Source organism: Zosterops lateralis, assembly GCF_965231275.1.
Source record: "Zosterops lateralis genome assembly, chromosome: W".
Taxonomy (NCBI): Eukaryota; Metazoa; Chordata; class Aves; order Passeriformes; family Zosteropidae; genus Zosterops; species Zosterops lateralis.
The window spans coordinates 359129-376420 of NC_139801.1; the positions used below are offsets into that span (position 1 = coordinate 359129).

The window sequence follows — 17292 nt, forward strand, 5'->3', positions numbered from 1 at the left end:
GATACACTGGGTGAAAGCTAAGCAGGAATAATGTTCCCTTAAGGAAAGACTCATCACAAATCACAGACGACAGGATGTAGCAAGGAAGAGTGACAGCCAGAAAAGCCTGAATTTTGATTTGTGACAACACAGACTCATAGGAAGAAAAAAAAAAAAAAAAAAAAAAAATTCTACTGTTAAAAACCCAAACAAAACCCCTAATTAAAAACAAAACAAAACAAAAAAGTAATCCCAAACAAACAGAAAAACAACCAAACAAGAAAAAGAAGACTTTCTAAGTGTACTCTGATGGGAACATTTCCATGTTCAAAAGTGTCCAGAAACCAACCTGTAAGTAAAACTCACCCTCCCACTGAAATTCCAAGTGGGAACCTGAGAAGGAATGAAGCACTTGAACACTGCACAGCTCCAGGATTAAATCAGTTCAGCTCTTCTGGGGAAAGAAAATTCAGAACGAAAATACAGCGGAAACAGGCAGAGAACTCGGGGCAGTGATTTGTAGTTCCTCAGTATTAACCTTCATTTCCAAATACCCCTGCAAGACCATGAGTATATTCTACTGCTCTGAATGTATCACTGTACCAGCAGCATTAGTCATTTCCCAGATCCCAGGAACTCCATTCCCTCCTGTTCCTAAACTAATCCTGAGTGACAGCGTGTAAATCTCATGCTGTAAAAGCATCATTTTAAAGCCAAATGTGCTCTGTCAGGAACCTCAGCGGAGCGGGGAGCAGCAGGTCAGTCCCAGCTCACGCCGGGAATTCGGCGGTGTGGTTCCCCATCTGTTGGCAGAAACAAGGACTAACACCGGAGCTCCTCAGGAAAACACATTTGGACTCGAGGGCCCCATTCTGTGTTCCTCAGGAATGTCAGCCTCTGATTGCACAACTTGGGGAAAACAGCTGTTCTCCACATGGGGAAGGTCCCCGCCAGGCTTGGTGGAGAGGTTTTCCAGAAACATGGGCTTGTGTAAAATCCGTGCATTTGATGGATCACAGCCAGAAAGAGGAATGGACGGGAAGCAACATTTTTTGAATAGCTGGAGTAGGAAAAATCTCCACACCTCCATGTCCTTGCTGTGAAATTTGCATTAGGATTTCTGTCTGTCTGTAAGGACATGAGGATCCCTCATCCAGGGAATAACCAGGCACGCTCCAAGTGCAGTTGAGCAGTCACTGCTCACTCTTTGTGGAATTCTCTGCTGGGCTGCACTAACCCCAGCTATGGTAATTACCAATTCAGTCAGAATGGAGCCTCATTTAAAGCTCAGCTCTGTCCAGCAAGTGCCAAACGTGAGGCAGGAAAGTACCTGGGCAGAGAAAAGCTCCCTAAAGAAACCTGTGCACAAACACACCAGCCTCCTGCTAATGTGTTCTTAGAAGAACCTCTAAGGTTCTGGCACAACATAACCCCACCCCTTTTATTGATTTAGTGACCAGTATTCCATCAGAAATCTCATTGCTGTGTGAGGAGGCACCAAGGCACAGCTCTCCCTCTGCCAAGGGTTATCTCTGGACCTGTGGCTGCTATTGATTTGTTGGTTCCTCCTCTTTCAGACATCGATGTTAGGAAATTGAAACTTCCAAAAGATCTGGGCTCAGCCTCCTTGACACTGAAACAGGGCTTTAGCCTAGGAAGACCTCTAATCTATCAATTTTGTCTGAAAGTTTTTAATTTAAATGGAGGAGGAATAAAGGAAAAAGGGGAAACCCTCCACATTTTAACATAGAGGGGCACAATTCTTTTAGCATGCTGAATTGCCACCATTTATTTTCTGCCTACAAACTATACAAGTTGTAACATCTGCTCTTTCATCAAATTATTAATTTTCAAAATTACCATCGAAATTACTTTTGATTCCAGATTAGCTGAAAGGTATAGAAAACTAAACTCTTTTCCCCCCGTTTGGATTAATTGATAGAGAAAACAATGGAAAGATGATCAGGGAGAGGATTGCTTAGAAAGACAATCTGCATTATCCCCTGGTTTCTGCATATTAGGAAATGAGTCAAATAAGAATGTGAATAAATAGGTGTGTTCAGGACTGCTTAAATACAGAATTGCTGATATGTATAACCTTTTCTCCACAGCTGTGTCCCAAACCCTGACAAAAGGAGACAAACAGGAGCAGAGGTTGGGAAGGAGAGAAGGAGCAGTGGGACAAAAGGAGTGTAGTTTTGTCTAGGGCATGTTGCTATTTTGGAGTGAAAAGGTGTGAGTGAAAGATGAGACTGAGGACTAAAGGAGAGGAGGGAGGAGAAAAGCAGAATTGGAAATACCTGCTGGAAGTGACCAAGGCCAGGCCTGAGAGGGGCAGGGCTGGATGCTCCTCCTCGTGGCCTCAGCGTGGGGAACAGCTGCTGTTTCCCTCAGACATGGATCTGCACGACGTAAGTGTAAAACTAATATTTGGGCTGGGCCATTAGTCACTGCTAAGGGCCCTTTTATCTCCAGTAATCTCCTTCCTGACAGTGTGTCCCACAAACCAGGCTGTGCTTGCAGCCGCCTTGTGAATGCTGAAGTCAAAGCCAAATGTTCAGTCCTGGACAGGAATTAATGTCCTGCACAGAACGGGAATTGTCACAGGCACAAGTAACCTCTGCTGCTTTGTTAAGGCCAAATGTTCCTGATTTGAATTAACTTCGGTTTTATTCTGGTGTGAGGAATTTGAGGCATGCAGTAAAACAGAAAAGTGCTGACAGACACAGCTCTGGAACTCAGCATCACATTTTTGGTCTAAGAGAACCAAATCTGTTTGGACAAGACTTTTCTGGCACAGGAAAATTGAGTACTGTTGCTGCTGAAATAGAAACCAAGTGATCTCTCCAATACCTGCTTGTCCAAAACAAAGATCACTTTTAGTACAGAGCAGCAGCCCATCATCACTTTAAGAGACAGAATTTTCCAGGGTTTTTATATTCAATCAGATCAGTAACCATATCTGTGTTCCACTTGCCCTAAATCGCATTATTTGTGAACAAGTGTGCATATGGTGGAACAGCACTACTGTCATCCCTAAATATGACTGCTTTATCTGTTAATTAATTTATCTGCTTATCAATGAGCAAAACCATCGGTTAGCAACATCCTGTGGATCCCCCAACTCTCCAGTCCTTCCTCAAAAGGATTTGGGAACCAGGAGTCCATTCTGAGCTTTTTAAAGGGCAGAAGGTTAAAATCCTGTAGCCTTTCCAACATTGCTCTCTGCAATGTTGGACAGTCCAGTGAATGAGGGGCGATAAAACAACCTTGGTGTTTAGAATAATTCCAGGAGGGAGGTCCCAGTTATCGCCAGCGCTTCTCCCCATCCTTCCCCAGGGCTGGCGCTGGAGCGGGGACCTCCGGAGGACCCTGGACCATCACGGCAGCATCTCCCGCGGCTGCCACCAGCGCCCGGACAGTGCCCGATGGGGAGGCGGCGGCGGGAGCGGCCCCTCCCCTGCTCCCCGCCCGGAGAACCGGGGAAACCCGTCCGGCCGGTCTGGCGGCGGCTCCCAGGGAACCAGCCGGGGCGGGCTCGGGAGGCGCTGAGCGAACGAGCCAGCGGGGACCTGCGGGCACAGGTGGGGCCGGGGGCTCCTGCCCAGCGGGGCTGCGGGCCGGGGGCTGCCGGAGAGGAGCCGGGGGGCTGCGGGGCGGGGGCTGCCGGAGAGGGGCTGCGGGGCGGGGGGCGCAGTCCCTCCATCCCGCCGGGCACGTCCAGCGCCCCCTCCGCAGGTGCCGCGCCCGCTGCGGGCCGGGGGTCGAGGCAGGGCTCGGGACAGGGGTCGGGGCAGGGCTCGGGCCCGCCCCAGCACAGGAGGGGCCAAGCTGACCCCGGCCGCACCCGGAACGCCTTCTCTTCTTTTCTCTTTCCTTCCCAGGACATCCCCTGCTGGCAGCGGGGACTCCGTTGTTTTGGAGGGTTTAAAGCCCGGCGTCCCCCTCGCTCCCACCGGTGTTGGTTGAACTTAGCGCAGAGTCTCTCCAGGCTGGAAGGTTAAAGGAAGCGCAGGAGTTTGCTGGGAGGTGAGGTGAGGCACGGGGAGCCAGCGCAGCCCCCGGGCACTGACTCGAGCTTGTGGCCCTGGGCTGATTGCCCCGCTCCCGGCTTTTCCCCCTCGTACCTGTAAACGATGAAAACAGCCTTCAGGGCTGCGGGGTGATTTCTCATTAGTCTGTGTTTATACAGCCATCAGAGCAGCAATAGGTTTCTGCATTAAGGAACAGTAATTCTGCGACAGAAAATACTGGACAAGTTACTCGTGAGGTCAGTGACTTGCTTGGAAAACAAAATATCGGTGTCTTGGTGCCTGTAGCTTAAATAGCATCCCTTCCTTGGAGTGGGGATGGAGCTGTGCTAAATGGAGCAGCTAATGGAGCAGCTCACCGCTGGCTCGGGTGTCAGCAGGGCCGGATTGAAACCGGAGAGGCCGAACAGCACAGGGAGCTCTGCGGGGAGAGGTGCGGGTAATGAGTAACAGCGCGGGGTTTGGCCCCCGGGGTCAGGGGGGTTTGGCCCCCAGGGTCAGGGGGGTTTGGCCCCCGGGGACAGGGGGGGTTTGGCCCCCAGGGTCGGGGGGGTTTGGCCCCCGGGGTCAGGGGGGTTTGGCCCCCAGGGTCAGGGGGGTTTGGCCCCCGGGGACAGGGGGGGTTTGGCCCCCAGGGTCAGGGGGGTTTGGCCCCCGGGGACAGGGGGGGTTTGGCCCCCAGGGTCAGGGGGGTTTGGCCCCCGGGGACAGGGGGGGTTTGGCCCCCAGGGTCGGGGGGGTTTGGCCCCCGGGGTCAGGGGGGTTTGGCCCCCAGGGTCAGGGGGGTTTGGCCCCCGGGGACAGGGGGGGTTTGGCCCCCAGGGTCAGGGGGGTTTGGCCCCCGGGGACAGGGGGGGTTTGGCCCCCAGGGTCGGGGGGGTTTGACCCCCGGGGTCAGGGGGGTTTGGCCCCCAGGGTCAGGGGGGTTTGGGCCCCGGGGTCAGGGGGGTTTGGCCCCCAGGGTCAGGGGGGTTTGGGCCCCGGGGTCGGGGGTGTTTGGCCCCCGGGGTCGGGGGGGTTTGACCCCCGGGGTCAGGGGAGTTTGGCCCCCAGGGTCAGGGGGGTTTGGGCTGTGGAGAGAGCTGCTGGGACTTGGGGTCCCGCCTGGCCCTTGAGCTGTCCCCACCTGAATCCCTGCATTAACTCTCTGTAAGTGTCTGTGCTGCATTTGGCGTCCTCAGGTTTCTGTTTGGTTGTGGGTTTTGATTTTTCTCCTCACAGCCTGGTTTAGAAGTTGAGTAGTATCTGGCCATTTTTGAAGTTTTCCTTGTCAGCTTCTGCACTGGTGGTCACCTTAGAGTCTGGTTGCTTTTGTACCTGTCCCAGGCCTCTGTTTGTGTTAACTTGTAGGTATCATAGAGATTATTTTCAGTAACTTCTAAATTGTTCTCACTCAATTCTGCCATATAAGACAGCGTGTGAATGTTCTGGATCTTTGCTTTGGAGCTTGGGGTGGTGAATTCTAAAAGCCACTTGCACTGAAGCTATTTTAAAACGAGTCTCAGTTAATTTCTCTGCTCTCTTGTCGGTGTGGCTGCTGTTTAGGGCCGAGAGCATGAAGCGCTGCCTGCTCTTAAATGTTGGAAAGGGAGTTGGTTGGTGTTGTTTCAGATCCGAGGGGTTTTGATGTTCTTCCTGGCCGTGGGCTTTGTCAGGCCTCTGTTAAATGAGATGCTTTGTGCAGCTGTAATTGAATGCGGGACGTTGGCCAGGAGCTTCTGAAACCCAACCCTGGCTCAGTCAGTGACTTACCCAATGGCCTTGGGCAAATCACTTAACCTCTCTGTTTCTGAGCTTGTCGGGGTGAAGGGCAGGATTCTCATTCGAGACTCTCTGAGCCCTGCTCGGCAGGTGACAGGAGCTCTGGGACAGCACTGCTTTTTGGCAAGCTTACAGAATCCCTCTGGAACGCGTGCTGGGTTTCTCCCATGTGTTCTGATATAAACGTGAAATACGTTTTTCATTTGACAATTTGACAGTTGATGGTGATAGGAAAGATGTGCACTAATGTCTTTACAGAGTGTGGGTGTTAATGCCTTTGAAATGTCTGTACCAATCTCAAGCCACGAGTTTATCACAGAGCCCAGTTTGACTCCTGAACCTTGGGGTAACAGGACAAATGGCTCCACACAAAGCCTATTGCAGAACCCAGACAGCCTCAGCTTCTGACCTTTGGGGTAAAATGCCACGTTCAAGGGGGGATATGTGATAGGCAGTTCAGGAAGGCTGCACCCTCCAAAACCTTGATAGAGAAACTCCACAGGGGTGTACCCCAGAGGACTGTCTCCCTTTATTTCAATAAGCTGCAGGACTCCTCTGTCTCCTTGGTGGACACTGGCTTTTCATAGCATGATTCTTCCTCACAATGGGCGATTTCAGCAAGTCCATGGGTGCTCTTGGGGTACAAAATGCTGCACAGTGATGCACAGGGAGATGTAGAAAAACACATTAAAAGAAAAAAGGGGGTGAGGAGAAGCACTGTAAGGGAAAACAGGAAACAAATCAAGGAAAGAACCATTTGCTGAAGTGACTGTCCCTGAGAGGAGGGAGAGGAGCAGCATGGAAAGGTCTGGAGAACTAAGCAGAAATCTCTCTTTTTCTTAAGAAATTTTGCAAGGCAAGTTAATGTCACGATTTTTCTAAAGAACAGTTTTTTGTTATTGGGTGCACACAAGGTGGAATCAGCCATCAATCCATTCTCTACATTGTTTCATTGCAGATGGAGCCTGATTTGAAGCTGAACACAGGGGAGCCTCTGTGAGTGGCCAGTGCCAGCATCTGTGATGCAGTCTGGGCTTCAGTCACACACTCCATTGAACAAAGGTGAGTTTAGGAAAACGGCTTCAGTGTCCATTGTAGATGCTGCCAGAAGAGCTGTATTAATGGACTCTCCAATCTTGGTAGCAGGAGGTAACCTTTGTTCAGTCCAGTTAAAAATACCTGCTGGTTTTGATGGTGACAATGATTTCTAGGAAAACAACTCTCTATAAAGTTCCAAAAATCTTCTACTCCAAACGATGCAGTTTTAAGCAGGCACAAAAAGAATTCCTTTTTTCCTCTATTAACCTCAATATGGGCTGTTGAATAATGTGAACCTCTAGACCAAGGTAACACCCTCTAAAAGGCAGGTTGAAACCCCTTCAGAGTGCACTGGAACCTGCAGCTTGGGCAAAGGTTAGCAACCCTCTTATCTTCTGCAGAGATAGCTTGTCTTGCCTTGGACTTTAAATGATGGAACTCTGCAGATCTGTTAATGAGAAATCCTAGGGCAGATAACGGGGAGAATGATGATTTTGTTTCTGCAATGGCCCATCTTCAACCATTTTTGCATAACCTCAGGCAGATGACCTGCAAGCTGTGTGCCTTTTTCTCGCAGTGATTTTCTGTTAAATTCTTGGTGTCTAGTTAATCTCCTCCTTGTGTCAAATCCTGCTGGCTCATCCGGATAAATTAATTATATTGGAATGTCCTTCATACTTATTTTCATACAAGTTTTAATAAGTAGCTGCACTGGGGAGTACACAATAGCCTCTGCTTCCTATTTTTAATTTTTTCCCCAAGATGAGACTTAAACATTTGCCAGCAGCACAGAACTGTACCCTCCCTCTTCTCTCTAGAGGGTTTCAGGGTCTTGATGTCTCAGCTTGCAGTGTGCTCAGGGGAGGAACTGTCACCTCCCTGCAGCCAGGTTTGGCACAAGCAGCTATTTAAAGTAAGATTTGCAGTGCTTGATGGTGCCAGTGTTACAGTTTTACAGCGGTGTTTGCCTGCTGATGGTGCAGGTAATTGGGGTTATTATGGCATTGGAGGAGGGACTGGGGTTGGTTCCTTGCAAAGGGAAGATCTGTGGGTGTTGCAAGGTTGGCTGCGCACAATGGCAATTAAAAAGTCTCTTGTAGCTGGAACTAGTCCTTAATCCTTAGAGTTTGTACAGCCTCCAGAGCAGCAGGAGGTGCCTGTGTTAAGGTGCTATTGTCAATCAAATAGATACACTTTGTATTTAAAAACGGTGTGTGTAAAATGTGTGTACAGTGAGGGGCTGGGTGCATGGCAGCACTCCATGGTGCAGCCAGGCTAACTCCTCTGGGACCTGTCACTTGCAGAACAGGATCCCCAAGGTTTTCCCACATTGCAGGGAGAGCTGGAGTCCTTGGTGGTTCTGTTGTGTGGAGATCTCAGGTATGACACGTCGTGCTGTCCTGGGTTGTATGGGTGCATGGTTTCCCCAGGGGCATTTATCTGCAGCCATCCTGGAATCACTCTGATCTGAACCTTTTGGGGGTGATTCCGAGTCACCCTGTGTTAGGCACATGTTGGCAGGTTCCAGTGGGAATTGTTTCCAGGGTCATGGCTCAGGGAACGTGTGTAGGGTCAGGAGTTGGGTTTCATTACCTTACACTCCTGAGCCTCAGCTGGCTCAAAGAACATACCTGAACTCCTGAGCTCACCTTTCTCCGGGGCATCCCAGGAGCTGGGCTTTACCTTTCTTAGGGTGCATGGGACAGCCACTGTGTTTCAGAAGAAATGACTGAGGGAAATCATCCCCTTCAAGATACAATGTTTGGGTGTTCAATGACTATAAGGTAGTCATTCAGGGAAGCAACTGGAGCTGTTGTGTGTGAAATAGCTCCATAAATTGATCCGCTTTAAGTGTGTAATTTGCATGGTAATCTACCTGAAGGTGAGTAATGTTTGGAGCAAAGGTTATTTGCTTGGCCCATTTGTGCTGATTCGTGCTGGTTTAGCTGTTGTTTTCTTTTCCTCACATCTCATAAAGATTACCTGGAAGGTTTTAGTTGTTCAAATTACCCTTCTATCTGCCTGTCCAAGCACTTGTTACAAGTAACATTTCATATCGGCTTTGAGTAATCAGTGATCCATCTCATCTATTGGAAGCCAATCCAGTTTATGATTTGCTGGTTTCCCTGTAGCAGCTCTGGTTCCAGGGAGATAAGTTGCTGAATACATTTTTAATGAAGGCCTATACTCTGTGAAAACCTTTGGCTGGGATCCCTGAGGGGAGAGCAGAAACAAAATATCCTGTTGTCAGAGACTTTGGGGGGTTAAAAATAACTGTGGGAGCATTCACTGGTACCAGTTGGGTCATTATCAGGCTGGAGGGTGGATCATGACCCGAGGGTGGATCCTGGGCTGCCTTTGCAATTCCACATTTCAGATCTCAAGAGCTGTTAGAGCCGTCCCTTAATCCTGTGCCCATGGATGAAAGATCATTCTGAAACTTCTCAGGGTATAAGCCAGGCTATGGACTTGAGCCCTTTAAATACAGGTATCTGCTCTGGTGGAGCCACCCAAGTGCTCTGTGGGCTCTGATTTCTCCTTTGGGTGCTGGGTTGCAGCCCTGAGAGTGTCCTCTGGGTTGCTGAGAGTGTCCTCTGGGTTGCTGAGAGTGTCTTCTGGGTTGCTGTTCCCTACCAGGTTGTCTTTGTCCGTGTTCCCATTTTGGCTCCAACTCTTGGTCACTGGTGAGGTGAGCAGTGTGGGACAGCTGGAGATGGCAGAATAATTACTGCTGTCTCTTAGGGAAAACATCATTGGAGTGCTCATGCATCTGCCAGCAGGTCCTGGTGGGAACCCCAGCCCAGAGGCTGATGGCAGACACGGCTTTCTCTTGCAGTTTGGGGAGTTTGTATTCAGCCCTCCTGTAAGCAGGTTCTGTTTTGCATTGCTCCAGTAACACCTAGTGAAGAAATGAATCCTACACCTGTCTGAGGATCAGTGCCAAGTTCAATCAGTGAAACATCTTGCTGTAGCTTTTTTGTTCTATTTGAACTCCAGAGACCTAAAGCAGTTCAGAAGGGTCTCTCTGAGTTACTTTTTGTACTGTTTGAGCCTGCTTTATGATTCTTACCTAAAATACTGATGTTGTTGTGTTCTGAAAGAACAGTGTGTGGCCAGGTTTGAGCAGCTGTTGAGCTTGGCACTGCCAGAGCATGTGAACAGTGCAGAATGTGGTGCCAGGAACATGCAGGGTGTGGGCTGTGCACAGGTTGTGTGGCCAGAAGGTGTGTAATGGTGAGGTTTGTTGTGCTTAGGTCTTTACATCCATCATAAACACAAAGTAACAGCTTGGGTGGCATTTTAATCCTTTTCTGTATATGTCCCTTGTTCTAGATGGATTTGTTACCTTTCAGGGCACTTTGAGTGATGATCTGATTTGCAAGAAGTCACCCCAGGTTCTTGGCAGCAGTGTCATGTGCAGTGACTCTCCAGAGAAGAATTTAGAGTAAGATTGGTTTGGGTTGTTATTTACTGCCTTGAAACAAATGCAGTAAGTGGAGTTTTTACACGGTTTAATTTATTCCAAATTATCTGGTGTTGCCCTGAGGCAGAAGTAGACACAAAACCCGAGTGACTGAAGCATTGTGGAATTTGCCCTTTTAGTAAATAAACTGGATCAGGTATACTTAAACCTGTGCTTAATACTATTTTGATCTCCTTTACCTCCCCATATATCCATACTGCTGTTGGACCAGCAGGATTTTCCAAGCTGGAAGGCGGAACTGGGAGCTGAACATTGCTCCCCACCTGCCCAGACAGTGTGAGCTGACACTTCCTCTAGACTGAAGTGGTTAATGTGAGGTTTTCTGATCTGAAACTGATCTGAAACAGTGTGAGAACCCCTGTTATCAAGTCAGGAACTAGAAAATGGAACTAGAAAATCTTGGCCATGCAGCCAAGAACAAGATTTTTAAAGTGTTCTCTGAGTATTTTATCAAGCAGTATTTAACAAATGTGTTGTTCCATCTCAGACCCTCCACGAACTGTTTTCACAGTCAGAATAACTGTTTTCACGTCAAAAATGAGTAGTGGCCTCCTCTCTTCTTGCTATGTTTGTCCCCCTTTAGTTTCTGCTGGGTGCTTCCTGCATCCAGGTTGTGCTGGGTGTGTGCTCCCCTCTCTTACCTGCTGCCTCAGGATTAGTTGGCATCTCTGCTGTCAGTCCCTCCCATCTCCCCTTTCACATCGTCATCGCTCCCCACCTTCCCCTGAACTTCTGACACGGCTCTGCCGTCCCTCCCAGCCAGCCCTTTTCTTCCAGACTGGGTGTCAAGAAACTTAACTCTAAACCAATTTGTCAGCCTGTCAGGGAGGACTCCTTTGCCCTGGGTCCCGCAGCAGCTCTCATCTCTCTCCCGACTGCAGGAGCTTTTCTGCAGGCTCCTGGCCAGCCCCAGGCACAATTCCACTGCCTCCTGCAGCATGCTAATGATGTGCCCGCAGCACAAGGCACTTGTGCTGCCTGCAGGGTAACACTTAATGAGATCTCCTCTCTTAACGAGGTTTTCCAGCGGGCAGTTTAGTTGTCTGAGGAAGGAAAGTGACTACAGTTAATTTAACCTTACCCCAGATCACTTTGCTGGAGTCTGTTCCCAGTGAGCATCACAGGCTGCTGCTGGTGGCAGTGTAGGAATTGCCATGTAGCTACACATCTGTAATGGAAAACAAAATCAGCATCTTTCTGACATCTCATGTAACCCTTTGCATGGCTAATTAGTTCATTAAACATTAAGCAGTTAATCAGTAAAGTTTAATAGACTAACAGCTGAATCTCTGTGTGCCAGGAATATGAGCTTGTTTCACTTGTAGAGTGACAGCCAGTCGAAGATCTGGTGGCATTTTGTGTTCTGGGGACTGTGTGTGGGAGGAACTTGTTCCCCTCAGCAGTGCCCACGGAGGTGTTAGCAGAACAGAAAGAACTAAAGTGTCAAAAAGAGGAGAAATAAATCAAAATATCACAGGGGGCTGAGTTGGAGCTTGAGGTGTATTCCCTAACTCCGAGGCTGTTTAGGAAAACATGATCTGTCACAGAAGTCTCGGGATCTACACCTGTATTAGTGACTAACTGTCATACTCCTGGGTAATTCCATCAGGGAGTAGCCTCCACCAGCTTGGGTGTGTGCTGGGAGAAGGTGTGTGGATTCCTGTACACTCAGCCTGGTGGATTGTTGTATTTTGTGGGCTGTCAGTGTGTGCTGGGCAGGCCCTGCAGCGCTGCTGGCGTGGAGCATGGTGTGCCTTGGGCTCCCTGCCAGCAGCCTGCCACTGAGCAGCACAGTCAGTGCTCATGGAATATTTGTCTCACTCTTACAGGAGGTATTAGGGAGGGGACACGATTCAGCTTTGCAAAACCAGAAGCTGAGGGGGATGTCAGGAGCCCTGCTGGTTGCAGAGTTTGTTAGCAACGGCAATGCCATGGTGGTGAGGCAGGTCAGGGGACAAGCTGGGAAGCTGATGTGGAGCTAAGGATTAGGATCACGTCCCAGTGATGGCTGGAGATGTCCAGAGTTGAGGCACAGCTGAAGGGCACATGGGCATGGCCACAGCTCAGCTGGGGACCATCCCTCCTCTGATACTGCTCAGAACTGAGCCAAGATGTGTCCCATGGGTGTCTTCAGGTGTTTGGACACTGAGCTGTGGGATCTTGCAGTGACAAACACTGATGTTCAGCCCATGGGAAGAGAGAGGAAGCGAGGCAGGCTGGGATGGAGGATCAGCTGTGTGACCCCAATCCTGGATGTCTGACCTGGTGCTCAGTGCCTGTTTCCGTGTCCCACTGTGGCCAAGCAGGGCTCCAGCTGCTGTGGCTCCTCAGGGCATGATGTAATGGCCACTGGGAGACGTGTTCATGCTCTCCCCAGCTCCTACGTCCTGTGTCGGGAGCACACGGTGTTCCTGGGGCTGCAGTGTGTAATTACACATAGCAGGACAGTAATGAAGGGCTGGCTGGGACCAGAACTGCCCCCTGACTCTGGTCAGTGCTGGCAAACCAAGCCCGTGCCCTGCGCTGTTCTGGGGAAACTGGTTTCAGACGTGGAGTTTGGTGACCAGCAGGAGCAGTATTAAACAATTAAAGCTGTGGTTTCCAGCACTCTTTTCCCTAACTCATCCAAAATGCCAGCAGGGCGCTAGCAGCATGATCTCGGAAAGGGACTCGGAGACCACCTTCGAGGAGGATTCGCAGCCCAACGATGAGGTGGTGCCCTACAGTGATGATGAGACAGAGGACGAGCCGGACAGTCGGCAGCCTGGGGCTGAGCCACGGCCAAACCAAAGCAGCAGGGACACCGAGGAGAGCCGAGACCCTGGGAAAAAAGGTAACAACATCAGGAACTTGCTTTGGGGAGTACACGATGCTGGATGCAGAGGCTGAGCCTCGGGGACCGACTGGACTTCAGTGTTTATTTGTCAGGTAAGGTTTGGAATGGCTTCTCTGGCTCCGGAGGAGTAACTGATGGCAGGTCAGTTTGACAAATGTCAGAATGAAACTCAGCTTCATTCCAGCCTGCAGCCCAGTTCTGTGCCACTGCTCCTTGCGTAAAGATAATGAGCTGCATGGTGACCTCCTGTTAATTAAGGCAGGCCCTGGATGTACATGGCCAGTCCTCTGGGAACTGTTCAGACAGACCTTCAGGTACTTGTTTTCCCTTTTCTCTGGAAATGGGCTCCAGCATAAACATTTTGGTGTGCTCAGTCAGTGTTTTCCCTGGATTCCTGCTTGTGCAGAGCACATTTCCACCTCACTGCTCATTCTGTAGCCTCATGAGTTTCCTGAAAGGTAAAAGGTGAGTAGGAGGAGTTCAAAGGAACCGGCAGGTACAGCCTGTGGCTGCTGCCAGTGTGGGAACATCAGTGGGAGGAGCCTTTCTGGCGTCCCTGTTCTGAATCTCTGCCCAAGAAACATCTGTAGCTCCCCTAAATTCCCTTTTCTCATGCTGCAACACCAGTATTTTCAATGTAACCAGAGCCTGTGTAATACATACAGATTTTTTCCTGTTTGTTTGGGAACAGTTGATCAGCTCTCATTTCATCACCATCTGTTACGTGTTTTCATTTTACAAGCACCTGTCACATGTTTAGTTTAAGATTTTTTTTATGATGACATCCTTTAAAGTTGATGAATTACCAAAGCAGCTTGCCAAATATTAGGTGTTAGTATCACAGTTTAAAGTAATTTTGCGGAGCTTCCTTCCTGCAGGCTTTACCTCAGACGTAATTTGCCAGTTTTCCATCATTTTTATCAATGCGGCAATGTTTTTGAAAAGTGTTAAAGAAACCTTTATGTAGACTTTATGTTTTTCTTTATGCCCTGTCATTTTGACAAAATTTAGTAACTTTGTCAATTCATGAGTATAATCTTTTAACTCAAAACACGGTTCTTTGAGATAAATATTTCTCTGTTGTCTTCTGGGCTTGTAACCAAGGTGCTGGAAATGAAAGTTGTGTAGTCACAGCAGAAGTCCAGATAGGTCAGTCTGGAATTTGCTCTGTGGTAGGTAGAAAAAAAAAAAAAAGTCTTTGCACTTGGATTTGGGTTTTGAAGTGTTAGTCAGAGCCGTGCCAGGCCCCACGCCTCTGCCGCCGGGAGTTTCACCCCATGCATGGCTGAAGAGGATCTCATGAAACCAGGAAAGAGCATCCATTAGGGACAATCACTGTGGGCTGGAGGACAGGGGGAGATGCTTGGCCGGTGAGTCAGGAAAGCTGCATTTCCAAATCCTGCCTGCGTCATCCTTCCCGGGAGCCGGCTGGGAAACCTGGGGAATGAGTTCCGGGCACTGGGCAGGGCCCGAGTGTGTGGCTGTGGGTGGCAGGGTGTCCCTGCTGCAGCCTCCAGGGAATGCGAGCTGAAACATCTGGGAGGGAAAGCGGTGGCCCGTGGAAGAGCGGGCACAGAAAACGACTTGATGGATGCAGTTCCTGTTCCTGAGTTTTCTCACAACCCAACAAAGGTGGTGGCTGAAGAAATAAAACGAGCACTTCAGATTTGTACTTTATTATGGGTGTGAATTAAAACCGTGGCACAGTGTGGTTAAATCAAACAATTGCCTTAAAAGGTAAACTGACCTCTTCATTTCCAGCAATACCCGGGTTGGAGTGCTTAGCATTTCGTGAGCGTCACAAAAACAAACTTTTGTTTTGAGGGGAGAGAAGGGAATTTAGCATGAATAAATGTTACTCTGCAGATTTCCCACAGAACATTCAAATGTTAAGCAACACTTCTTGCTACCTCTGAATGTACTTGAATTGCTAATAAAGGCAAACAGCCTGGAAATGTCTTGAAAAGGTTTTTTAAGGATATGTACTATAAAGCAGGTACCGGCCTTGCTTCAATAGAAAGTACCTTTGAAATATGTATTTGAGAGAAAAGCTGAAAGTGGCAGATTTGTTCCGTCATGTTTATTACACTCTTCGACCCCTTTTGTCCCTTCCAGACTGCAGCTGGCAAGTTAAAGCAAACGATCAGCGCTTCTATGACCAGCCGGGTTTCAAGAGAACAATCTTCCTGTGCTTCAAGAAAAGCAAATATGCGGTAAACTCTTTTATCCCAATGAGGTGCTAATTGTCGGGTGAATGGTTCCTTAATCCCGGTAAGATCTTTGGAATGGCTGGTGAGTGGTGTAAAACCACCGTTCGCAATTCCTCAGTGTTTTCATCAGAGGGGGGGAAGAATAACTGGGTTGGGTTTTGGAATGAAAAATCCAGGTATCAAGAGACATGTTTAAGGTGAGATGGAGAATTAGGAGCTTAAAAATATGCACTGTACATTTGTGTTGGAAGGGGAAGCTCTGCTGTGTGACTGATGTTTGGATTTTTCCCACAGGGAAATGCAATTAAGACATACAAGTACAACCCCATCACTTTTTTACCGCTGAATCTGTTTGAACAGTTCAAAAGAGCAGCCAACTTCTACTTCCTTGTTCTTCTCATATTGCAGGTGAGCAAGATGGACAATACTGACTGTGTAGGGACTTTGAGCTCAATGATATTTATGACACAATTCAGTGCTGTCCTGCCAGGGAATTGAGGGGCACTATCTGAACTGCTGCAGAGACCAAACCCATCATAACAGAAACCTGCAACAAATCTGGATGAGCTATGGCAGAGTTCTGGCATGAGCTAGTTGCACAGAAGTAGAATGAACTCGTTGCAGAGCTCATGAATTTCATGAGCAAAATATGTTTCTTGAGTTCATCTCATAAATCAGAAGGACCAACAGACTATATGAGCCAGTGGAATTGTTAAAGGGAAGCTGATTTCTGGCAGCATAACAGCCAAACTCTTCTCACAGAGTTTTGTTCATTTTCACAACCTGACTTAAAATTCTCTGATGTGTTGTTTTTTTTCTCTGGTCAGGTCACAATGAAATATTAAAATTTGATGTAAATTTGATTGATTATTCTACTGAACTGATTTTATTGGTCTTTTGTAGTGCATTCCTGAAATAACTACCCTGTCATGGTACACAACACTGGTGCCCTTGCTCCTGGTGCTGGGAATAACTGCAGTCAAAGACCTGGTGGATGACATTGTAAGAGCCATGTTCTGTTAATATAAAAAGCAAAACCCACCCAGTGTAGCTCATTTCTCCTGCTGTGACACAGAGCAGGGAGTACATTCTTTGCTCCGGTTTCAGGCTCGTCACAGGATGGACAACGAGGTCAATAACAGGACCTGTGATGTCATCAAGGATGGAAGGTTTGTATGTTTTCCTCTGAGCTCTGTAAGTGATGATTGGTGCCCTGTTGCTAAACTTTGCCACAGATCTCGAGCTGTAGATGACAGGAAAGATTCAGCTCTGTTCTTTATTGCCTGTCTGAAAACCTAATTGAAGCTGGAAGAGAATTCCTTAAAGGTGTAATTTAAAGTTAATTTGATGAGACTAAATCTGTGCTAAGAGCAACTTCTTTGGAGGGAAGGGCAGGGATTCATAACTAGGTGAAGTGGGAAGAGAAGAGGTAGGTTGACTTCTGAGCTGTAGACCCTCAACTAAATTGCAGTTTCTGAAAAGCAAACCCACAGTGCACCAAGAGGTCATTTTTGTTCTAAGGGAAGTTCAGTATGATAAGATTTATAGAGTGCATCGTGTTCTAGATTAAAGAGTAATAATCGTTAAACTATCTTGATATTAGGTTCAAAGCCACAAAATGGAAGGATATTAAAGTTGGTGATATCATTCGTCTGAAGAAAAATACTTTTGTTCCTGTAAGTGCTCCACATACATTTGTTTTATGTTTCTAGAGAGTTCTCTAGGAGTCTTGACCTGGCTTTATTTGATGTGTATTTCTTTGTTTTCTAGGCTGATATTTTACTGCTGTCCAGCTCAGAACCAAACAGTCTGTGCTATGTGGAGACAGCTGAACTGGATGGGTGAGGTTCTACCTAAGGATGTCTTGGAGTTAATTTGGGCTGAGTAGGGAAAGAGCAAGGATTGTGTATGTTAGAATCTGCTTCTTAAGCCACACCAGGGGAACTGTATCCA

General features: G+C 48.2%; 1 long non-coding RNA gene across 1 annotated transcript; it reads left to right on the forward strand.

Moving 5' to 3' along the window:
- Positions 1-3904: 3904 nt before the first annotated feature.
- Positions 3905-13035, forward strand: LOC310922215. Its single transcript, XR_014592343.1, has 3 exons — positions 3905-4013; positions 6730-6833; positions 12934-13035. It is a non-coding gene; the product is annotated as an uncharacterized lncRNA (long non-coding RNA).
- The last annotated feature ends 4257 nt before the right edge of the window (positions 13036-17292 follow it).